The sequence below is a fragment of the Schistocerca gregaria genome, chromosome 6, assembly GCF_023897955.1.
Source record: "Schistocerca gregaria isolate iqSchGreg1 chromosome 6, iqSchGreg1.2, whole genome shotgun sequence".
In the NCBI taxonomy this organism is placed as follows: Eukaryota; Metazoa; Arthropoda; class Insecta; order Orthoptera; family Acrididae; genus Schistocerca; species Schistocerca gregaria.
The window spans coordinates 585,990,588-586,011,131 of NC_064925.1; positions in this window are offsets into that span (position 1 = coordinate 585,990,588).

Genomic DNA, 20,544 nt, shown 5'->3' on the forward strand with positions numbered 1-20,544 from the left:
TGCGGAGACACTAAAATCACCATAGTAGAACACAGATGAAGCTTCCAAGTTGATGCAATAGCCAGTAAGAAGTAGAACAATTCAAGTTTTAGGTATCAATTATTGACTTTTTAGCTGGCTTCGGTACCTTGGACATGAGCTAGGACCTTAAGATTCTGCATGAAAGGAGGACTAGCAGCCGAGTTGCACGAGAAAATGTAAAAAGTGTTCATATGTAGTAAAAACCTGAGAAATCCGTCCGTTTTCGTCATTTGTTATCGAATCGACTTAAAGCCAGATCGTCACATTGGCCGCTCTTCTCTCTGAAACGGTTGTACTTATCGTCTGCCAAGCTATGTCGCGTGCTGCGGTATGCGGAGACACTAAAATCACCATAGTAGAACACAGATGAAGCTTCTAAGTTGATGCAATAGCCAGTAAGAAGTAGAACAATTCAAGTTTTAGGTATCGATTATTGACTTTTTAGCTGGCTTCGGTACCTTGGACATGAGCTAGGACCTTAAGATTCTGCATGAAAGGAGGACTAGCAGCCGAGTTGCACGTCAGAATGTGAAAAGTGTTCATATGTAGTAAAAACCTGAGAAATCCGTCCGTTTTCGTCATTTGTTATCGAATCGACTTAAAGCCAGATGGTCACATTGGCCGCTCATCTCTCTGAAACGTTTGTACATATCGTCTGCAAAGCTATGTCGCGTGCAGCGGTATGTGGAGACACTAAAATCACCATAGTAGAACACAGATGAAGCTTCTAAGTTGATGTAATAGCCAGTAAGAAGTAGTACAATTCAAGTTTTAGGTATCGATTATTGACTTTTTAGCTGGCTTTGGTGCCTTGGACATGAGCTAGGACCTTGACATTCTGCATGAAAGAAGGACTAGCAGCCGAGTTGCACGGGACACTGTGAAAAGTTTTCATATGTAGTAAAAACCTGAGAAATCCGTCCGTTTTCGTCATTTGTTATCGAATCGACTTAAGGCCAAATCGTCACATTGGCTACTCTTCTCTCTGAAACGGTTGTACTTATCGTCTGCAGAGCTATGTCGCGTGCTGCGGTATGTGGAAACACTAAAATCACCATAGTAGAACACAAACGAAGCTTCTAAGTTGATGTAATAGCCAGTAAGAAGTAGTACAATTCAAGTTTTAGGTATCGATTATTGACCTTTTTATTGGCTTTGGTGCCTTGGACATGAGCTAGGACCTTGACATTCTGCATGAAAGGAGGACTAGCAGCCGAGTTGCACGGGAGAATGTGGAAAGTGTTCATATGTAGTAAAAACCTGAGAAATCCGTCCGTTTTCGTCATTTGTTATCGAATCGACTTAAAGCCAGATCGTCACATTGGCCGCTCTTCTCTCTTAAACGGTTGTACTTATCGTCTACAAAGCTATGTCGCGTGCTGCGGTATGCGGAGACACTAAATTCACCATAGTAGAACACAGATGAAGCTTGTAAGTTGATGTAATAGCCAGTAAGAAATAGTACAATTCAAGTTTTAGGTATCGATTATTGCCTTTTTAGCTTGGTTTGGTGCCTTGGACATGAGCTAGGACCTTAGGATTCTGCATGAAAGGAGGAGTAGCAGCTGAGTTGCACGGGAGAATGTGAAAAGTGTTCATATGTAGTAAAAACCTGAGAAATTCGTCCGTTTTCGTCATTTGTTATCGAATCGACTTAAAGCCAGATCGTCAGATTGGCCGCTCTTCTCTCTGAAACGCTTGTACTTTTCGTCTGAAAAGCTATGTCGCGTGCTGCGGTATGCGGAGACACTAAAATCACCATAGTAGAACACAGATGAGGCTACTAAGTTGATGCAATAGCCAGTAAGAGGTAGTCCAATTCAAGATTTAGGTATTGAATATTGACCTTTTAGCTGGCTTTGGTGCCTTGGACATGAGCAAGGACCTTAAGATACTGCATGAAAGGAGGACTAGCAGCCGAGTTGCACGGCAGAATGTGAAAAGTGTTCATATGTAGTAACAACCTGAGAAATCCGTCCGTTTTTGTCATTTGTTATCGAATCGACTTAAAGCCAGATCGTCACATTGGCCGCTCTTCTCTCTGAAACGGTTGTATTTATCGTCTGCAAAGCTATGTCGAGTGCTGCGCTATGCGGAGACACTAAAAGCACCATAGTAGAACACAGATGAAGCTTCTAAGTAGATGTAATAGCCAGTAAGAAGTAGTACAATTCAAGTTTTAGGTATCGATTATTGACTTCTTAGCTGGCTTTGGTGCCTTGTACATGAGCTAGGACCTTAAGATTCTGCATGAAAGGAGGAGTAGCAGCCGAGTTGCACGGGAGAATGTGAAATGTGTTTATATGTAGTAAAAACCGGAGAAATTCGTCCGTTTTCGTCATTTGTTATCGAATCGACTGAAAGCCAGATCGTCACATTGGCCGCTCTTCTCTCTGAAACGCTTGTACTTATCGTCTGCAAAGCTATGTCGCGTGCTGCGGTATGCGGAGACACTAAAATCACCATAGTATAACACAGATGAAACTACTAAGTTGATGCAATAGCCAGTAAGAAGTAGTCCAATTCAAGATTTAGGTATCGATTATTGACTTTTTAGCTGGCTTCGGTACCTTGGACATGAGCTAGGACCTTAAGATTCTGCATAAAAGGAGGACTAGCAGCCCAGTTGCACGGGAGAATGTGAAAAGTGTTCATATGCAGTAAAAACCTGAGAAATCCGTCCGTTTTCGTCATTTGTTATCGAATCGACTTAAAGCCAGATCGTCACATTGGCCGCTCTTCTCTCTGAAACGCTTGTACTTAGCGTCTGCAAAGCTATGTCGCGTACTACGGTATTCGGAGACACTAAATGCACCATAGTACAACACAGATGAAGCTCTTAAGATGATGTAATAGCCAGTAAGAAGATAGGTATCGATTATTGACTTTTTAGCTGGCTTTGGTGCCTTGGACATGAGCTAGGACCTTAACATTCTGCATGAAAGGTGGACTAGCAGCCGCGTTGCTCGGGAGAATGTGAAAAGTGTTCATATGTAGTAAAAACCTGAGAAATCCGTCCGGTTTCGTCATTTGTTATCGAATCGAGTTAAAGCCAGATCGTCACATTGGCCGCTCTTCTCTCTGAAACGGTTGTACTTATCGTCTGCAAAGCTATGTCGTGTGCTGCGGTATGCTGAGACACTAAAAGCACCATAGTAGAACACAGATGAAGCTTCTAAGTTGATGTAATAGCCAGTAAGAAGTAGTCCAATTCAAGTTTTAGGTATCGATTATTGACTTTTTAGCTGGCTTTGGTGCCTTGGACATGAGCTAGGACTTTAAGATTCTGCATAAAAGGAGGACTAGCAGCCCAGTTGCACGGGAGAATGTGAAAAGTGCTCATATGTAGTAAAAACCTGAGAAATCCGTCCGTTTTCGTCATTTGTTATCGAATCGACTTAAAGCCAGATCGTCACATTGGCCGCTCTTCTCTCTGAAACGGTTGTACTTATCGTCTGCAAAGCTATGTCGCGTGCTGCGGTATGCGGAGACACTAAAAGCACCATAGTAGAACACATATGAAGCTTCAAAGTTGATCTAATAGCCAGTAACAAGTAGTACAGTTCAAGTTTTAGGTATCGATTATTGACTTTTTAGCTGGCTGTGGTGCATTGGACATGAGCTAGGACCTTAACGTTCTGCATGAAAGGAGGACTAGCAGCCGAGTTGCATGGGAGAATGTGAAAAGTGTTCATATGTAGTAAAAACCTTAGAAATCCGTCCGTTTTCGTCATTTGTTATCGAATCGACTTAAAGCCAGATCGTCACATTGGCCACTCTTCTCCGTGAAACGGTTGTACTTATCGTCTGCAAAGCTATGTCGCGTGCTGCTGTATGCGGAGACACGAAAATCATCATAGTAGAACACAGATGAAGCTTCTAAGTTGATGTAATAGCCAGTAAGAAGTAGTACAATTCAAGTTTTAGGTATCGATTATTGACTTTTTAGCTGGCTTTGGTGCCTTGGACATGAGCTAGGACCTTGAGATTCCGCGTGAAAGGAGGACTAGCAGCAGAGTTGCACGGGAGAATGTGAAAAGTGTTCGCATTTAGTAAAAACCTGAGAAATCCGTCCGTTTTCGTCATTTGTTATCGAATCTACTTAAAGCCAGATCGTCACATTGGCCGCTCTTCTCTCTGAAACGGTTGTGCTTATCGTCTGCAAAACTATGTCGCGTGCTGCGGTATGCGGAGAAACTAAAAGCACCGTAGTAGAACACAGATGAAGCTTCTAAGTTGATGCAATAGCCAGTAAGAAGTAGTACAATTCAAGTTTTAGGTATCGATTATTGACTTTTTAGCTGGCTTTGGTGCCTTGGACATGAGCTAGGACCTTAACATTCTGCATGAAAGGAGGAATAGCAGCCGAGTTGCACGGGAGAATGTGAAAAGTGTTCATATGTAATAAAAACCTGAGAAATCCGTCCGTTTTCGTCATTTGTTATCGAATCGACTTAAAGCCAGATCGTCACATTGGCCGCTCTTCTCTCTGAAACGCTTGTACTTATCGTCTGAGAAGCTATGTCGCGTGCTGCGGTATGCGGAGACACTAAAATCACCATAGTAGAACACAGATGAAGCTACTAAATTGATGCAATAGCCAGTAAGAAGTAGTCCAATTCAAGATTTAGGTATTGAATATTGACCTTTTAGCTGGCTTTGGTGCCTTGGACACGAGTAAGGACCTTAAGATTCTGCATGGAAGGAGGACTAGCAGCCGAGTTGCACGGGAGAATGTGAAAAGTGTTCATATGTAGTAAAAACCTGAGAAATCCGTCCGTTTTCGTCATTTGTTATCGAATTGACTTAAAGCCAAATCGTCACATTGGCCGCTCTTCTCTCTGAAACGGTTGTACTTATCGTCTGCAAAGCTGTGTCGCGTGCTGCGGTATGCGGAGAAACTAAAAGCACCGTAGTAGAACACAGATGAAGCTTCTAAGTTGATGTAATAGCCAGTAAGAAGTAGTACAACTCAAGTTTTAGGTATCGATTATTGACTTCTTAGCTGGCTTTGGTGCCTTGTACATGAGCTAGGACCTTAAGATTCTGCATGAAAGGAGGAGTAGCAGCCGAGTTGCACGGGAGAATGCGAAATGTGTTTATATGTAGTAAAAACCGGAGAAATTCGTCCGTTTTCGTCATTTGTTATCGAATCGACTGAAAGCCAGATCGTCACATTGGCCGCTCTTCTCTCTGAAACGCTTGTACTTATCGTCTGCAAAGCTATGTCGCGTACTACGGTATTCGGAGACACTAAATGCACCATAGTACAACACAGATGAAGCTCTTAAGATGATGTAATAGCCAGTAAGAAGATAGGTATCGATTATTGACTTTTTAGCTGGCTTTGGTGCCTTGGACATGAGCTAGGACCTTAACATTCTGCATGAAAGGTGGACTAGCAGCCGCGTTGCTCGGGAGAATGTGAAAAGTGTTCATATGTAGTAAAAACCTGAGAAATCCGTCCGGTTTCGTCATTTGTTATCGAATCGAGTTAAAGCCAGATCGTCACATTGGCCGCTCTTCTCTCTGAAACGGTTGTACTTATCGTCTGCAAAGCTATGTCGCGTGCTGCGGTATGCTGAGACACTAAAAGCACCATAGTAGAACACAGATGAAGCTTCTCAGTTGATGTAATAGCCAGTAAGAAGTAGTCCAATTCAAGTTTTAGGTATCGATTATTGACTTTTTAGCTGGCTTTGTTGCCTTGGACATGAGCTAGGACTTTAAGATTCTGCATAAAAGGAGGACTAGCAGCCCAGTTGCACGGGAGAATGTGAAAAGTGCTCATATGTAGTAAAAACCTGAGAAATCCGTCCGTTTTCGTCATTTGTTATCGAATCGACTTAAAGCCAGATCGTCACATTGGCCGCTCTTCTCTCTGAAACGGTTGTACTTATCGTCTGCAAAGCTATGTCGCGTGCTGCGGTATGCGGAGACACTAAAAGCACCATAGTAGAACACAGATGAAGCTCTTAAGATGATGTAATAGCCAGTAAGAAGATAGGTATCGATTATTGACTTTTTAGCTGGCTTTGGTGCCTTGGACATGAGCTAGGACCTTAACATTCTACATGAAAGGTGGACTAGCAGCCGCGTTGCTCGGGAGAATGTGAAAAGTGTTCATATGTAGTAAAAACCTGAGAAATCCGTCCGGTTTCGTCATTTGTTATCGAATCGAGTTAAAGCCAGATCGTCACATTGGCCGCTCTTCTCTCTGAAACGGTTGTACTTATCGTCTGCAAAGCTATGTCGCGTGCTGCGGTATGCTGAGACACTAAAAGCACCATAGTAGAACACAGATGAAGCTTCAAAGTTGATCTAATAGCCAGTAACAAGTAGTACAGTTCAAGTTTTAGGTATCGATTATTGACTTTTTAGCTGGCTGTGGTGCATTGGACATGAGCTAGGACCTTAACGTTCTGCATGAAAGGAGGACTAGCAGCCGAGTTGCATGGGAGAATGTGAAAAGTGTTCATATGTAGTAAAAACCTTAGAAATCCGTCCGTTTTCGTCATTTGTTATCGAATCGACTTAAAGCCAGATCGTCACATTGGCCACTCTTCTCCGTGAAACGGTTGTACTTATCGTCTGCAAAGCTATGTCGCGTGCTGCTGTATGCGGAGACACGAAAATCATCATAGTAGAACACAGATGAAGCTTCTAAGTTGATGTAATAGCCAGTAAGAAGTAGTACAATTCAAGTTTTAGGTATCGATTATTGACTTTTTAGCTGGCTTTGGTGACTTGGACATGAGCTAGGACCTTGAGATTCTGCGTGAAAGGAGGACTAGCAGCAGAGTTGCACGGGAGAATGTGAAAAGTGTTCGCATTTAGTAAAAACCTGAGAAATCCGTCCGTTTTCGTCATTTGTTATCGAATCGACTTAAAGCCAGATCGTCACATTGGCCGCTCTTCTCTCTGAAACGGTTGTGCTTATCGTCTGCAAAACTATGTCGCGTGCTGCGGTATGCGGAGAAACTAAAATCACCGTAGTAGAACACAGATGAAGCTTCTAAGTTGATGCAATAGCCAGTAAGAAGTAGTACAATTCAAGTTTTAGGTATCGATTATTGACTTTTTAGCTGGCTTTGGTGCCTTGGACATGAGCTAGGACCTTAACATTCTGCATGAAAGGAGGACTAGCAGCCGAGTTGCACGGGAGAATGTGAAAAGTGTTCATATGTAGTAAAAACCTGAGAAATCCGTCCGTTTTCGTCATTTGTTATCGAATTGACTTAAAGCCAAATCGTCACATTGGCCGCTCTTCTCTCTGAAACGGTTGTACTTATCGTCTGCAAAGCTGTGTCGCGTGCTGCGGTATGCGGAGAAACTAAAAGCACCGTAGTAGAACACTGATGAAGCTTCTAAGTTGATGTAATAGCCAGTAAGAAAATAGGTATCGATTATTGACTTTTTAGCTGGCTTTGGTGCCTTGGACATGAGTTAGGACCTTAACATTCTGCATGAAAGGAGGACCAGCAGCCGCGTTGCTCGGGAGAATGTGAAAAGTGTTCATATGTAGTAAAAACCTGAGAAATCCGTCCGGTTTCGTCATTTGTTATCGAATCGAGTTAAAGCCAGATCGTCACATTGGCCGCTCTTCTCTCTGAAACGGTTGTACTTTTCGTATGAAAAGCTATGTCGCGTGCTGCGGTATGCGGAGACACTAAAATCACCATAGTAGAACACAGATGAGGCAACTAAGTTGATGCAATAGCCAGTAAGAAGTAGTCCAATTCAAGATTTAGGTATTGAATATTGACCTTTTACCTGGCTTTGGTGCCTTGGACATGAGCAAGGACCTTAAGATTCTGCATGAAAGGAGGACTAGCAGCCGAGTTGCACGGGAGAATGTGAAAAGTGTTCATATGTAGTAGCAACCTGAGAAATCCGTCCGTTTTTGTCATTAGTTATCGAATCGACTTAAAGCCAGATCGTCACATTGGCCGCTCTTCTCTCTGAAACGGTTGTATTTATCGTCTGCAAAGCTATGTCGAGTGCTGCGCTATGCGGAGACACTAAAAGCACCATAGTAGAACACAGATGAAGCTTCTAAGTTGATGTAATAGCCAGTAAGAAGTAGTACAACTCAAGTTTTAGGTATCGATTATTGACTTCTTAGCTGGCTTTGGTGCCTTGTACATGAGCTAGGACCTTAAGATTCTGCATGAAAGGAGGAGTAGCAGCCGAGTTGCACGGGAGAATGTGAAATGTGTTTATATGTAGTAAAAACCGGAGAAATTCGTCCGTTTTCGTCATTTGTTATCGAATCGACTGAAAGCCAGATCGTCACATTGGCCGCTCTTCTCTCTGAAACGCTTGTACTTATCGTCTGCAAAGCTATGTCGCGTGCTGCGGTATGCGGAGACACTAAAATCACCATAGTATAACACAGATGAAGCTACTAAGTTGATGCAATAGCCAGTAAGAAGTAGTCCAATTCAAGATTTAGGTATCGATTATTGACTTTTTAGCTGGCTTCGGTACCTTGGACATGAGCTAGGACCTTAAGATTCTGCATAAAAGGAGGACTAGCAGCCCAGTTGCACGGGAGAATGTGAAAAGTGTTCATATGCAGTAAAAACCTGAGAAATCCGTCCGTTTTCGTCATTTGTTATCGAGTCGACTTAAAGCCAGATCGTCACATTGGCCGCTCTTCTCTCTGAAACGCTTGTACTTATCGTCTGCAAAGCTATGTCGCGTACTACGGTATTCGGAGACACTAAATGCACCATAGTAGAACACAGATGAAGCTCTTAAGATGATGTAATAGCCAGTAAGAAGATAGGTATCGATTATTGACTTTTTAGCTGGCTTTGGTGCCTTGGACATGAGCTAGGACCTTAACATTCTGCATGATAGGAGGACTAGCAGCTGAGTTGCTCGGGAGAATGTGAAAAGTGTTCATATGTAGTAAAAACCTGAGAAATCCGTCCGGTTTCGTCATTTGTTATCGAATCGAGTTAAAGCCAGATCGTCACATTGGCCGCTCTTCTCTCTGAAACGGTTGTACTTATCGTCTGCAAAGCTATGTCGCGTGCTGCGGTATGCTGAGACACTAAAAGCACCATAGTAGAACACAGATGAAGCTTCTAAGTTGATGTAATAGCCAGTAAGAAGTAGTCCAATTCAAGTTTTAGGTATCGATTATTGACTTTTTAGCTGGCTTTGGTGCCTTGGACATGAGCTAGGACCTTAACGTTCTGCATGAAAGGAGGACTAGCAGCCGAGTTGCATGGGAGAATGTGAAAAGTGTTCATATGTAGTAAAAACCTGAGAAATCCGTCCGTTTTCGTCATTTGTTATCGAATCGACTTAAAGCCAGATCGTCACATTGGCCACTCTTCTCCGTGAAACGGTTGTACTTATCCTCTGCAAAGCTATGTCGCGTGCTGCGGTATGCGGAGAAACGAAAATCATCATAGTAGAACACAGATGAAGCTTCTATGTTGATGTAATAGCCAGTAAGAAGTAGTACAATTCAAGTTTTAGGTATCGATTATTGACTTTTTAGCTGGCTTTGGTGCCTTGGACATGAGCTAGGACCTTGAGATTCTGCGTGAAAGGAGGACTAGCAGCAGAGTTGCACGGGAGAATGTGAAAAGTGTTCGCATGTAGTAAAAACCTGAGAAATCCGTCCGTTTTCGTCATTTGTTATCGAATCGACTTAAAGCCAGATCGTCACATTGGCCGCTCTTCTCTCTGAAACGGTTGTGCTTATCGTCTGCAAAACTATGTCGCGTGCTGCGGTATGCGGAGAAACTAAAAGCACTGTAGTAGAACACAGATGAAGCTTCTAAGTTGATGCAATAGTCAGTAAGAAGTAGTACAGTTGAAGTTTTAGGTATCAATTATTGACTTTTTAGCTGTCTTTGGTGCCTTGGACATGAACTAGGACCTTAAGATTCTGCATGAAAGGAGGACTATCAGCCGAGTTGCACGGGAGAATGTGAAAAGTGTTCATATGTAGTAAAAACCTTAGAAATCCGTCCGTTTTCGTCATTTGTTATCGAATCGACTTAATGCCAGATCGTCACATTGGCCGCTCTTCTCTCTGAAACGGTTGTACTTACCGTCTACAAAGCTATGTCGCGTGCTGCGGTATGTGGAGACACTAAATGCACCATAGTGGAACATAGATGAAGCTCTTAAGATGATGTAATAGCCTTAAGAAGATAGGTATCGATTATTGACTTTTCAGCTGGCTTTGGTGCCTTGGACATGAGCTAGGACCTTAACATTCTGCATGATAGAAGGACTAGCAGCCGCGTTGCTCGGGAGAATGTGAAAAGTGTTCATATGTAGTAAAAACCTGAGAAATCCGTCCGGTTTCGTCATTTGTTATCGAATCGAGTTAAAGCCAGATCGTCACATTGGCCGCTCTTTTCTCTGAAACGGTTGTACTTATCGTCTGCAAAGCTATGTCGCGTGTTGCGGTATGCTGAGACACTAAAAGCACCATAGTAGAACACAGATGAAGCTTCTAAGTTGATGTAATAGCCAGTAAGAAGTAGTCCAATTCAAGTTTTAGGTATCGATTATTGACTTTTTACTGCCTTTGGTGCCTTGGACATGAGCTAGGACTTTAAGATTCTGCATAAAAGGAAGACTAGCAGCCCAGTTGCACGGGAGAATGTGAAAAGTGCTCATATGTAGTAAAAACCTGAGAAATCCGTCCGTTTTCGTCATTTGTTATCGAATCGACTTAAAGCCAGTTCGTCACATTGGCCGCTCTTCTCTCTGAAACGGTTGTACTTATCGTCTGCAAAGCTATGTCGCGTGCTGCGGTATGCGGAGACACTAAAAGCACCATAGTAGAACACATATGAAGCTTCAAAGTTGATGTAATAGCCAGTAACAAGTAGTACAGTTCAAGTTTTAGGTATCGATTATTGACTTTTTACCTGGCTTTGGTGCATTGGACATGAGCTAGGACCTTAACGTTCTGCATGAAAGGAGGACTAGCAGCCGAGTTGCATGGGAGAATGTGAAAAGTGTTCATATGTAGTAAAAACCTTAGAAATTCGTCCGTTTTCGTCATTTGTTATCGAATCGACTTAAAGCTAGATCGTCACATTGGCCACTCTTCTCCGTGAAACGGTTGTACTTATCGTCTGCAAAGCTATGTCGCGTACTGTGGTATGCGGAGAAACGAAAATCATCATAGTAGAACACAGATGAAGCTTCAAAGTTGATGTAATAGCCAGTAAGAAGTAGTACAATTCAAGTTTTAGGTATCGATTATTGACTTTTTAGCTGGCTTTGGTGCCTTGGACATGAGCTAGGACCTTGAGATTCTGCGTGAAAGGAGGACTAGCAGCAGAGTTGCACGGGAGAATGTGAAAATTGTTCATATGTAATAAAAACCTGAGAAATCCGTCCGTTTTCGTCATTTGTTATCGAATCGACTTAAAGCCAGATCGTCACATTGGCCGCTCTTCTCTCTGAAACGGTTGTATTTATCGTCTGAAAAGCTATGTCGCGTGCTGCGGTATGCGGAGACACTAAAAGCACCATAGTAGAACACAGATCAAGCTTCTAAGTTGATGTAATAGCCAGTAAGAAGTAGTACAGTTCAAGTTTAGGTATTGAATATTGACCTTTTAGCTGGCTTTGGTGCCTTGGACATGAGCTAGAACCTTAAGATTCTGCATGAAAGGAGGACTAGAAGCCGAGTTGCACGGGAGAATGTGAAAAGTGTTCATATGTAGTAAAAACCTGAGAAATCCGTCCGTTTTCGTCATTTGTTATCGAATTGACTTAAAGCCAGATCGTCACATTGGCCGCTCTTCTCTCTGAAACGGTTGTACTTATCGTCTGCAAAGCTGTGTCGCGTGCTGCGGTATGCGGAGAAACTAAAAGCACCGTAGTAGAACACAGATGAAGCTTCTAAGTTGATGTAATAGCCAGTAAGAAAATAGGTATCGATTATTGACTTTTTAGCTGGCTTTGGTGCCTTGGACATGAGCTAGGACCTTAACATTCTGCATGAAAGGAGGACCAGCAGCCGCGTTGCTCGGGAGAATGTGAAAAGTGTTCATATGTAGTAAAAACCTGAGAAATCCGTCCGGTTTCGTCATTTGTTATCGAATCGAGTTAAAGCCAGATCGTCACATTGGCCGCTCTTCTCTCTGAAACGCTTGTACTTTTCGTATGAAAAGCTATGTCGCGTGCTGCGGTATGCGGAGACACTAAAATCACCATAGTAGAACACAGATGAGGCTACTAAGTTGATGCAATAGCCAGTAAGAAGTAGTCCAATTCAAGATTTAGGTATTGAATATTGACCTTTTAGCTGGCTTTCGTTCCTTGGACATGAGCAAGGACCTTAAGATTCTGCATGAAAGGAGGACTAGCAGCCGAGTTGCACGGGAGAATGTGAAAAGTGTTCATATGTAGTAGCAACCTGAGAAATCCGTCCGTTTTTGTCATTTGTTATCGAATCGACTTAAAGCCAGATCGTCACATTGGCCGCTCTTCTCTCTGAAACGGTTGTATTTATCGTCCGCAAACCTATGTCGAGTGCTGCGCTATGCGGAGACACTAAAAGCACCATAGTAGAACACAGATGAAGCTTCTAAGTTGATGTAATAGCCAGTAAGAAGTAGTACAATTCAAGTTTTAGGTATCGATTATTGACTTCTTAGCTGGCTTTGGTGCCTTGTACATGAGCTTGGACCTTAAGATTCTGCATGAAAGGAGGAGTAGCAGCCGAGTTGCACGGGAGAATGTGAAATGTGTTTATATGTAGTAAAAACCGGAGAAATTCGTCCGTTTTCGTCATTTGTTATCGAATCGACTGAAAGCCAGATCGTCACATTGGCCGCTCTTCTCTCTGAAACGCTTGTACTTATTGTCTGCAAAGCTATGTCGCGTGCTGCGGTATGCGGAGACACTAAAATCACCATAGTATAACACAGATGAAGCTACTAAGTTGATGCAATAGCCAGTAAGAAGTAGTCCAATTCAAGATTTAGGTATCGATTATTGACTTTTTAGCTGGCTTCGGTACCTTGGACATGAGCTAGGACCTTAAGATTCTGCATAAAAGGAGGACTAGCAGCCCAGTTGCACGGGAGAATGTGAAAAGTGTTCATATGCAGTAAAAACCTGAGAAATCCGTCCGTTTTCGTCATTTGTTATCGAATCGACTTAAAGCCAGATCGTCACATTGGCCGCTCTTCTCTCTGAAACGCTTGTACTTATCGTCTGCAAAGCTATGTCGCGTACTACGGTATTCGGAGACACTAAATGCACCATAGTAGAACACAGATGAAGCTCTTAAGATGATGTAATAGCCAGTAAGAAGATAGGTATCGATTATTGACTTTTTAGCTGGCTTTGGTGCCTTGGACATGAGCTAGGACCTTAACATTCTGCATGATAGGAGGACTAGCAGCCGAGTTGCGCGGGAGAATGTGAAAAGTGTTCATATGTAGTAAAAACCTGAGAAATCCGTCCGGTTTCGTCATTTGTTATCGAATCGAGTTAAAGCCAGATCGTCACATTGGCCGCTCTTCTCTCTGAAACGGTTGTACTTATCGTCTGCAAAGCTATGTCGCGTGCTGCGGTATGCTGAGACACTAAAAGCACCATAGTAGAACACAGATGAAGCTTCTAAGTTGATGTAATAGCCAGTAAGAAGTAGTCCAATTCAAGTTTTAGGTATCGATTATTGACTTTTTAGCTGGCTTTGGTGCATTGGACATGAGCTAGGACCTTAACGTTCTGCATGAAAGGAGGACTAGCAGCCGAGTTGCATGGGAGAATGTGAAAAGTGTTCATATGTAGTAAAAACCTGAGAAATCCGTCCGTTTTCGTCATTTGTTATCGAATCGACTTAAAGCCAGATCGTCACATTGGCCACTCTTCTCCGTGAAACGGTTGTACTTATCGTCTGCAAAGCTATGTCGCGTGCTGCGGTATGCGGAGAAACGAAAATCATCATAGTAGAACACAGATGAAGCTTCTAAGTTGATGTAATAGCCAGTAAGAAGTAGTACAATTCAAGTTTTAGGTATCGATTATTGACTTTTTAGCTGGCTTTGGTGCCTTGGACATGAGCTAGGACCTTGAGATTCTGCGTGAAAGGAGGACTAGCAGCAGAGTTGCACGGGAGAATGTGAAAAGTGTTCGCATGTAGTAAAAACCTGAGAAATCCGTCCGTTTTCGTCATTTGTTATCGAATCGACTTAAAGCCAGATCGTCACATTGGCCGCTCTTCTCTCTGAAACGGTTGTGCTTATCGTCTGCAAAACTATGTCGCGTGCTGCGGTATGCGGAGAAACTAAAAGCACCGTAGTAGAACACAGATGAAGCTTCTAAGTTGATGCAATAGTCAGTAAGAAGTAGTACAGTTGAAGTTTTAGGTATCAATTATTGACTTTTTAGCTGTCTTTGGTGCCTTGGACATGAACTAGGACCTTAAGATTCTGCATGAAAGGAGGACTATCAGCCGAGTTGCACGGGAGAATGTGAAAAGTGTTCATATGTAGTAAAAACCTTAGAAATCCGTCCGTTTTCGTCATTTGTTATCGAATCGACTTAAAGCCAGATCGTCACATTGGCCGCTCTTCTCTCTGAAACGGTTGTACTTATCGTATACAAAGCTATGTCGCGCGCTGCGGTATGTGGAGACACTAAATGCACCATAGTAGAACACAGATGAAGCTCTTAAGATGATGTAATAGCCAGTAAGAAGATAGGTATCGATTATTGACTTTTTAGCTGGCTTTGGTGCCTTGGACATGAGCTAGGACCTTAACATTCTGCATGATAGGAGGACTAGCAGCCGCGTTGCTCGGGAGAATGTGAAAAGTGTTCATATGTAGTAAAAACCTGAGAAATCCGTCCGGTTTCGTCATTTGTTATCGAATCGAGTTAAAGCCAGATCGTCACATTGGCCGCTCTTCTCTCTGAAACGGTTGTACTTATCGTCTGCAAAGCTATGTCGCGTGCTGCGGTATGCTGAGACACTAAAAGCACCATAGTAGAACACAGATGAAGCTTCTAAGTTGATGTAATAGCCAGTAAGAAGTAGTCCAATTCAAGTTTTAGGTATCGATTATTGACTTTTTACTGGCTTTGGTGCCTTGGACATGAGCTAGGACTTTAAGATTCTGCATAAAAGGAAGACTAGCAGCCCAGTTGCACGGGAGAATGTGAAAAGTGCTCATATGTAGTAAAAACCTGAGAAATCCGTCCGTTTTCGTCATTTGTTATCGAATCGACTTAAAGCCAGTTCGTCACATTGGCCGCTCTTCTCTCTGAAACGGTTGTACTTATCGTCTGCAAAGCTATGTCGCGTGCTGCGGTATGCGGAGACACTAAAAGCACCATAGTAGAACACATATGAAGCTTCAAAGTTGATGTAATAGCCAGTAACAAGTAGTACAGTTCAAGTTTTAGGTATCGATTATTGACTTTTTACCTGGCTTTGGTGCATTGGACATGAGCTAGGACCTTAACGTTCTGCATGAAAGGAGGACTAGCAGCCGAGTTGCATGGGAGAATGTGAAAAGTGTTCATATGTAGTAAAAACCTTAGAAATCCGTCCGTTTTCGTCATTTGTTATCGAATCGACTTAAAGCCAGATCGTCACATTGGTCACTCTTCTCCGTGAAACGGTTGTACTTATCGTCTGCAAAGCTATGTCGCGTACTGCGGTATGCAGAGAAACGAAAATCATCATAGTAGAACACAGATGAAGCTTCTAAGTTGATGTAATAGCCAGTAAGAAGTAGTACAATTCAAGTTTTAGGTATCGATTATTGACTTTTTAGCAGGCTTTGGTGCCTTGGACATGAGCTAGGACCTTGAGATTCTGCGTGAAAGGAGGACTAGCAGCAGAGTTGCACGGGAGAATGTGAAAAGTGTTCATATGTAATAAAAACCTGAGAAATCCGTCCGTTTTCGTCATTTGTTATCGAATCGACTTAAAGCCAGATCGTCACATTGGCCGCTCTTCTCTCTGAAACGGTTGTATTTATCGTCTGAAAAGCTATGTCGCGTGCTGCGGTATGCGGAGACACTAAAATCACCATAGTAGAACACAGATGAAGCTACTAAGTTGATGCAATAGCCAGTAAGAAGTAGTCCAATTCAAGATTTAGGTATTGAATATTGACCTTTTAGCTGGCTTTGGTGCCTTGGACACGAGCAAGGACCTTAAGATTCTGCATGAAAGGAGGACTAGCAGCCGAGTTGCACGGGGGAATGTGAAAAGTGTTCATATGTAGTAAAAACCTGAGAAATCCGTCCGTTTTCGTCATTTGTTATCGAATCGACTTAAAGCCAGATCGTCACATTGGCCGCTCTTCTCTCTGAAACGGTTGTATTTATCGCCTGCAAAGCTATGTCGCGTGCTGCGGTATGCGGAGACACTAAAAGCACCATAGTAGAACACAGATCAAGCTTCTAAGTTGATGTAATAGCCAGTAAGAAGTAGTACAGTTCAAGTTTTAGGTATTGAATATTGACCTTTTAGCTGGCTTTGGTGCCTTGGACATGAGCTAGAACCTTAAGATTCTGCATGAAAGGAGGACTAGCAGCCGAGTTGCACGGGAGAATGTGAAAAGTGTTCGCATGTACTAAAAACCTGAGAAATCCGTCAGTTTTCGTCATTTGTTATCGAATCGACTTAAAGCCAGATCGTCACATTGGCCGCTCTTCTCTCTGAAACGGTTGTGCTTATCGTTTGCAAAACTATGTCGCGTGCTGCGGTATGCGGAGAAACTAAAAGCACCGTAGTAGAACACAGATGAAGCTTCTAAGTTGATGCAATAGTCAGTAACAAGTAGTACAGTTGAAGTTTTAGGTATCAATTATTGACTTTTTAGCTGTCTTTGGTTCCTTGGACATGAACTAGGACCTTAAGATTCTGCATGAAAGAAGGACTATCAGCCGAGTTGCACGGGAGAATGTGAAAAGTGTTCATATGTAGTAAAAACCTTAGAAATCCGTCCGTTTTCGTCATTTGTTATCGAATCGACTTAAAGGCAGATCGTCACATTGGCCGCTCTTCTCTCTGAAACGGTTGTACTTATCGTCTACAAAGCTATGTCGCGTGCTGCGGTATGTGGAGACACTAAAAGCACCATAGTAGAACACAGATGAAGCTTCTAACTTGATGTAATAGCCAGTAAGAAGTAGTACAATTCAAGTTTTAGGTATCGATTATTGACTTTTTAGCTTGCTTTGGTGCCTTGGACCAGAGCTAGGACCTTAACATTCTGCATGAAAGGAGGACTAGCAGCCGAGTTGCACGGGAGAATGTGAAAAGTGTTCATATGTAATAAAAACCTCAGAAATCCGTCCGTTTTCGTCATTTGTTATCGAATCGACTTAAAGCCAGATCGTCACATTGGCCGCTCTTCTCTCTGAAACGGTTGTACTTATCGTCTACAAAGCTATGTCGCGAGCTGCGGTATGCGGAGACACTAAAAGCACCATAGTAGAACACAGATGAAGCTTCTAAGTTGATGAAATAGCCAGTAAGACGTAGTAAAATTCAAGTTTTAGGTATCGATTATTGCCTTTTTAGCTTGGTTTGGTGCCTTGGACATGAGCTAGGACCTTAGGATTCTGCATGAAAGGAGGAGTAGCAGCCGAGTTGCACGGGAGAATGTAAAAAATGTTCATATGTAGTAAAAACCTGAGAAATTCGTCCGTTTTCGTCATTTGTTATCGAATCGACTTAAAGCCAGATCGTCACATTGGCCGCTCTTCTCTCTGAAACGCTTGTACTTATCGTCTGAAAAGCTATGTCGCGTGCTGCGGTATGCGGAGACACTAAAATCACCATAGTAGAACACAGATGAAGCTACTAAGTTGATGTAATAGCCAGTAAGAAGTAGTACAATTCAAGTTTTAGATATTGATTATTGACTTTTTAGCTGGCTTTGGTGCCTTGGACATGATCTAGGACCTTAAGATTCTGCATGAAAGAAGGACTAGCAGCCGAGTTGCCCGGAAGAATGTGAAAAGTGTTCATATGTAGTAAAAACCTGAGAAATCCGTAAGTTTTCGTCATTTTTTTTATCCAATCGAGATAAAGCCAGATCGTCACATTGGCCGCTCTTCTCTCTGAAACGGTTGTACTTATCGTCTGCAAAACTATGTCGCGTGCTGCGGTATGCGGAGAAACTAAAAGCACCGTAGTAGAACATAGATGAAGGTTCTAAGTTGATGTAATAGCCAGTAAGAAGTAGTCCAATTCAAGTTTTAGGTATCGATTATTGACGTTTTAGCTGGCTTTGGTGCCTTGGACATGAGCTAGGACCTTAAGATTCTGCATAAAAGGAGGACTAGCAGCCGAGTTGCACGGGAGAATGTGAAAAGTGTTCATATGTAGTAAAAACCTGAGACATCCGTCCGTTTTCGTCATTTGTTATCGAGTCGACTTAAAGCCAGATCGTAACATTAGCCGCTCTTCTCTCTAAAACGGTTGTACTTATAGTCTGCAAAGCTGTGTCGCGTGCTGCGGTATGCGGAGAAACTAAAAGCACCGTAGTAGAACATAGATGAAGCATCTAAGTTGATGTAATAGCCAGTAAGAAGTAGTCCAATTCAAGTTTTAGGTATCGATTATTGACTTTTTAGATGGCTTTGGTGACTTGGACATGAGCTAGGACCTTAAGATTCTGCATGAAAGGAGGACTAGCAGCCGAGTTGCACGGGAGAATGTGAAAAGTGTTCATATGTAGTAAAAACCTCAGAAATCCGTCCGTTTTCGTCATTTGTTATCGAATCGACTTAAAGCCAGATGGTCACATTGGCCGCTCTTCTCTCTGAAACGGTTGTACTTATCGTCTGCAAAGCTATGTCACGTACTGCGGTATTCGGAGACACTAAAAACACCATAGTAGAACACAGAGTAAGCTTCTAAGTTGATGTAATAGCCAGTAAGTACAAGTACAATTCAAGTTTTAGGTATCGATTATTGACTTTTTAGCTGGCTTTGGTGCCTTGGACAAGAGCTAGGACCTTACGATTCTGCTTGAAAGGAGGACTAGCAGCCGAGTTGCACGGGAGAATGTGAAAAGTGTTTATATGTAGTAAAAACCTGAGAAATCCGTCCGTTTTCGTCATTTGTTATCGAATCGACTTAAAGCCAAATCGTCACATTGGCCGCTCTGCTCTCTGAAACGGTTGTACTTATCGTCTGCAAAGCTATGTCGCGTACTGCGGTATTCGGAGACACTAAACGCACCATAGTAGAACACAGATGAAGCTTCTAAGTTGATGTAATAGCCAGTAAGAAGTAGTACAATTCAAGTTTTAGATATTGATTATTGACTTTTTAGCTGACTTTGGTGCCTTGGACAAGATCTAGGACCTTAAGATTCTGCATGAAAGAAGGACTAGCAGCCGAGTTGCCCGGGAGAATGTGAAAAGTGTTCATATGTAGTAAAAACCTTAGAAATCTGTCCGTTTTCGTCATTTATTTATCCAATCGACTTAAAGCCAGATCGTCACATTCCCCGCTCTTCTCTCTGAAACGGTTGTACTTATCGTCTGCAAAACTATGTCGCGTGCTGCGGTATGCGGAGAAACTAAAAGCACCGTAGTAGAACATAGTTGAAGGTTCTAAGTTGATGTAATAGCCAGTAAGAAGTAGTCCAATTCAAGTTTTAGGTATCGATTATTGACTTTTTAGCTGGCTTTGGTGCCTTGGACATGAGCTAGGACCTTAAGATTCTGCATAAAAGGAGGACTAGCAGCCGAGTTGCACGGGAGAATGTGAAAAGTGTTCATATGTAGTAAAAACCTGAGACATCTGTCCGTTTTCGTCATTTGTTATCGAATCGACTTAAAGCCAGATCGTAACATTGGCCGCTCTTCTCTCTAAAACGGTTGTACTTATCGTCTGCAAAGCTGTGTCGCGTGCTGCGGTATGCGGAGAAACTAAAAGCACCGTAGTAGAACATTGATGAAGGTTCTAAGTTGATGTAATAGCCAGTAAGAAGTAGTCCAATTCAAGTTTCAGGTATCGATTATTGACTTTTTAGCTGGCTTTGGTGCCTTGGACATGAGCTAGGACCTTAAGATTCTGCATAAAAGGAGGACTATCAGCCGAGTTGCACGGGAGAATGTGAAAGTGTTCATATGTAGTAAAAACCTGAGAAATCCGTCCGTTTTCGTCATTTGTTATCGAATCGACTTAAATCCAGATCGTCACATTGGCCGCTCTTCTCTCTGAACGGTTGTACTTATCGTCTGCAAAGCTATGTCGCGTACTGCGGTATTCGGAGACACTAAACGCACCATAGTAGAACACAGATGAAGCTTCTAAGATGATGTAATAGCCAGTAAGAAATAGTACAATTCAGGTTTTAGATATCGTTATTGACTTTTTAGCTGGCTTTGGTGCCTTGGACATGAGCTATGACTTTAAGATTATGCATGAAAGGAGGACTAGCAGCCGAGTTGGACGGGAGAATGTGAAAAGTGTTCATATCTAGTAAAAACCTGAGAAATCCGTCCGTTTGCGTCATTTGTTATCGAATCGACTTAAAGCCA